Source organism: Anopheles coluzzii (assembly GCF_943734685.1).
Source record: "Anopheles coluzzii chromosome X unlocalized genomic scaffold, AcolN3 X_unloc_43, whole genome shotgun sequence".
Lineage (NCBI taxonomy): Eukaryota > Metazoa > Arthropoda > Insecta > Diptera > Culicidae > Anopheles > Anopheles coluzzii.
This window is the reverse complement of record NW_026054473.1, coordinates 35,001-40,239: the sequence shown is the minus strand read 5'-3', so window position 1 is coordinate 40,239 and position 5,239 is coordinate 35,001. Positions and strand designations below refer to the sequence as shown.

The window sequence follows — 5,239 nt, the reverse complement described above, 5'->3', positions numbered from 1 at the left end:
AAAATGCTCATCTCAACCGGTCACCTTTTGGCCTGCCCTTTTATAACAGAAACCTAGAAAGATACTCGAGATTTTTGTGTTTTTCCATTCGCCCGGGACGACGAAATGAGCTATGTGCACATCGTGCAGAAAATTGTCTTCGCCACGCATGTTTTTGTCCATCCACTCATATAATCACCCGCATTTGTGTTCAACACGGACGGCGCAGCCCGAGCGAACGCGTTAATGTTTATGTTTGTACACACTGCTTGTACGATTCTAGGATTTGGTAATTGCGTCACAGTGCCCGACCGTCGCGGACACCATTCTTGGACAGAAGTCCTAGTACGTAGAGTACTTTCCCTAGGTATGTGCTCGTTCGTGACTATCGTTGCGTGCTTACGGACACGCTTGGGTATGTTTACCATACAAGGTTTACTAGGGAAACCTGGGAAGGACGCTTGCCCTCCCGTCGCGGACACCATTCTTGGAAAGAAGTCCTAGTACGTAGCGTTCCTTATTTTACTTGATCAGTTTGTAATGCATTCGCTTTGTTCCATCGACTTCTGCTACTGCTCACTAAGGGGTGTTCGTTTGCGATGTGTACGATAAGCAACTGTCTATCGTAACCAGCAGTTAATCAACACTTTTTACCCAAGTCATAGCAACATAGAGTACTTTTCCTAATCGGTACACAATTTTGGTGCACCTCTAACCTCGCCGGCACTTTATCGTTACGTTTTGTGCACAACCTAGGGACGTGGTGTAAGTTTCATGATTTTTATGTTTGATTTGGTTTATTATGATTGAAAAATACGCTACGTCCCAGAAATTGGAGCTCGACTACTTCCTCCATGTGGCGAAAAAAGTTACTGGGCAACGCCTAGCTTATGCCCCATTTGTACTTCAATTTTCATTATCAGGTTTGAAAAATACGCTAAGTCCCAGAAATCTGAACTCGAATACTTTTGCCACGTGGCGCCAAAAGCTACTGAGAAACGCCTAGCCTTTTACCCATTTATAATTTAGTTTTCGTTATAAGTTTTGAACAATACGCAAAGTTCCAAGAATCTGAACTCGAGTACTTTTTACATGTGCCGCCAAAAGCTACTGAGCAACGCCTAGGTTGATACATTTTTGGTACATGGAGTGTATGCATGCAGGCGTACTGCCGTGCTAGACCGGAAAATCGATCTTGCTACTAGAACGTAAAGTAATTCCCCTAGATAGGTGCTTTTGCATGCCTCTGATCGACGACCATGCAACGTGCGACACGCGTAGCTAGGCTTCCCCAAACAAATTTCCTAGAATAGCACCAAATTGCACACTTTCAGGGGTATATTTTGGTACCGTGTACCGTGCATGGTACAAGTATCAGTAGCTCGTGCAATTTATTTTGCATCGTGTTGCGGTTGCTGGTGCGTCGGGATAGGAGTGTTTCGAGACTTTCGCCAAGCGTTGGTGCCATTTGGTGGATAATTAATGTTCTAGCCACAATAAACGTGCCACATAATGCCAATAAGGAAAAAGCCGATTTCTAGGAACTTCCAGTCAGAATGTTTGCCATCAGCGCTTTCCTGTCGAGTTCAGGATCTGGGACTTAGCGTTTTTTTTCCACGATCCAATCCAACGACCAGATCGTGAATAAACAATACATACAACAGTGCATCCCTTTAAAGTAGGAAAAAGCCGAATTCTAGGGAGCTCCAGTCCAAAAGGTTGTCATCAGCGCTCTCCTCTCGAGTTCAAGATTTGGGACTTAGCGTTTTTTTCGCGATCCAGCCAAAAGACCAGATCGTGAAATAAACAATTAATATAACTGTACTAGTACATCCCTTCAACTGAAGCAAGTGCACCATACATGACCCGTACGCCAATCATCCATGCACATGACACGTCAACTAAGTCAACACATGACACAACTTGGACAACTGACGGGTAAGTAGGTCATCTCGTACACGACGACACATCGACCAAACCAGGTCAACACGTCACATGCACAAGACATCCTACTACCAAGGCCGACCACCTCGACACACAACGTGTTAACCGAACATGGTCTACAACACCATCATGTGCAAGGCAACCGGCCCAAACGGATCAACTTATACAACTTGTAACGAGCATGTGTGTAAGCTTACTGGTTTGGTCGGCACGTTTCTCACATCAAGACAATCAAGTCCAGAAGGAGGCACGCCGACAAGCTCACTAGTGTTACGTGTTCCGCTCCATACCGTGTCAAGTCACTCGTCTGACACGGAAGTAGCCAGCTCTTGTCCACTAGTGTTAAGGAACGGTCTCCAGACCAAGTCAAGTCACTCGTCTGACAAGGAAAGAGCACGCACCAAGCTTCACCAGAGCACGGTACCACGGTCCCCAGACCAAGATGGTTCGTTATGCCATCGAGGAAGGGGCACGCGATCCCTTGCTACACTCAACTAAGTACACTCTTGCTCTCACAAAAGTATCCCCTGTGTCGACGTGGTCCCCAGACCAAGACGAGCTTGCGCACATCGAGGAAGGGGCACACGGACAAACCACCAAGCATGGGTCGCCTGAGAGGATCGATGCGAACGCATCTCTACAACTCGCAGCTCCCAGCCTGAAGTCCCGTCGTTTGCGGGCGGTTGATAGGTGTCGAAACTAGGTATATCCACGTTGGGCAGAGCTCAAGCCAACGGCGTTCCCAGTTACGGTACTAACACGTGCAGCGAACTCCACTCGTTGCGGCCTAGGTATAGCGGGATGAGACGCCGGGCTGCAGACGCAGACTCCAACGGATCTCAGAGGGTTGTTAGGCCCGCTAGCTTCCGAACACCTAATGGGTTTGAGAAGCGCTATCAGCTCGGATTGGCTACGACCTTAGAGGCGTTCAGGCATAATCCAGCGGACGTAGCGTCATACCAAAGTCCGGTCGGACTAGTATTGAGCCAGTGGTCCGTACCTGTGGTTCCTCTCGTACTGCACAGGAATTCCGTTAAGATAGCGACTATAAGCACACACCAGTAGGGTAAAACTAACCTGTCTCACGACGGTCTAAACCCAGCTCACGTTCCCTTGAAAGGGTGAACAATCCTACGCTTGGTGAATTTTGCTTCACAATGATAGGAAGAGCCGACATCGAAGGATCAAAAAGCCACGTCGCTATGAACGCTTGGCGGCCACAAGCCAGTTATCCCTGTTCCCCGACCCTCATCGGGACGTTTACTGGTGGACGCCACTGATTGCTCTGCTTAGGCAGAACTGCGAGCAGACGAGAGATCGCATGCAGCAGACAAGTGATCTCCAGAACCGAAGTCTGGCTGCAGCCCAATACAGAACAGCTAAAGCTGAGCTGGATAGAGCTATACGTGCCAGCAAAAAGGCTGCCTTCCAGGAATTGATCGATGCTGCGGAGGAAAACGTTTTCGGAGCCGGGTACTTAGTAGTCCTCTCCCGTCTTCGCGGTGGAAGGGCCCCACCCGAGACGGAGAGAGCGAGGCTTGAAAGCATCGTTACAGAGCTTTTCCCGCAACATCCGCCCTTCAACTGGCCCAGCATCAGTTCCGAGGAAGAACAGGAACAGCCTGCAGACCAGCAGACTCCATGGACCCAAGTCACGATCCCGGAACTCCGTCTGATAGCTAGCACCATGCCGAACAAAAAAGCGCCGGGCCTTGACGGAATTCCGAACGCCGCTGTCAAGGCTGCAATCCTTGCGTACACGGACGTTTTCCAGGCGTTGTACCAAAGCTGTCTGGAAACGGCTACATTTCCAGCACCATGGAAACGACAGCGGTTGGTACTGCTCCCCAAGCCGGGGAAACCACCGGGTAGCAGCGGGTCATACCGACCTTTGTGCATGCTGGATGCCTTAGGGAAAGTGCTGGAGAAGCTCATTCTAAACAGACTTCACAACCACCTGGAAGATCCTGCTGCGGTGAGGCTGTCAGACAGGCAGCATGGCTTCCGGAGGGGGCGATCTACAATTGGTGCCATTCGAACAGTGATCGAGGCTGGTCAGAGCGCGATGAGATTCCGCCGCACGAACGGGCGGGATAACAGGTTCCTGCTGGTCGTGTCAATGGATGTCAAGAATGCCTTCAATACGGCAAGCTGGCAGGCCATCGCCACTGCACTGCAGATGAAAGGAGTACCTGCTGGTCTGCAAAGAATCGTGAGGAGCTACTTCGAGAACCGAGAGTTGGTCTTCGAGACATCCGACGGCCCAGTAACTCGGTCCATCACGGCTGGTGTTCCACAGGGTTCGATTCTTGGCCCCACCCTGTGGAACACCATGTACGATGGAGTTCTGGACGTCGCCCTTCCGCAGGACTGCGAGATGGTGGCGTATGCTGACGACTTGGTGCTGCTGATTCCGGGCATCGACGTAAATGCAGTGAAGGCTGCAGCCGAGGAGGCGGTCGCCAGTGTCTCTCACTGGATGGCTCAATATCATCTCCAGATTGCGCCGGAAAAGACGGAGTGCGTGCTTATCTCCAGCACGAAGAACCCTACGCAGGTCACCATAAGAGTAGGGGACGTGGAGGTGACATCTTCCCGCACGATGCGTTACCTTGGGGTGACCCTTCACGATCACCTATCGTGGCTGCCCCATGTCCGAGAGGTAACCACTCGGGCAAGGAAGATAGCAGATGCCGTTACCCGCCTCTTGCGCAACCACAGTGGACCAAAGACCAGCAAAGCGCGACTGTTGGCCTCGGTCGCAGAGTCGGTCATCCGATATGCTGCGCCCATCTGGCATGGCGAGGTGACGAAGAGAGAGTGTCGTCGACTTTTGGAGAGGGTTCAGCGAGTCTCAGCACGGAGGGTGGCACGCACCTTCCGTACCGTAAGGTATGAGACCGCCACCCTCCTCGCCGGGCTGACCCCCATCTGTCTCTTGATAGAGGAGGATGCGCGAGTGTTCGAGCGTGTTAATGATCCGGGTCGGTCGATAACGAAGGCAGCCATCCGGTTGGAGGAGAGGCAGCGCACCATCACGATGTGGCAGAGCCAATGGGACGCCGAGGCCGACACCTCCAGATACACCCGGTGGACGCATCGGATAATCCGCGACATCAGCGCTTGGCAAGGCCGGAGACACGGGGAGATGACCTTCCACTTGGCCCAGGTGCTCTCTGGACATGGGTTCTTCAGAGAGTACCTGGCCATCAACGGCTTTACGGAATCCCCTGACTGTCGCAGCTGTGCGGGTGTTCCGGAAAATGCCCATCACGCCATCTTCGAATGCCCCAGGTTTGCTCGAGTGAGGATGGAG

At 51.6% G+C, this 5,239-nt stretch overlaps 1 pseudogene; it reads right to left on the bottom strand.

Moving 5' to 3' along the window:
- Positions 1-2,510: 2,510 nt before the first annotated feature.
- The window catches only part of LOC125907943 (large subunit ribosomal RNA), a 7,027-nt pseudogene continuing 4,298 nt past the window's right edge, over positions 2,511-5,239 (bottom strand).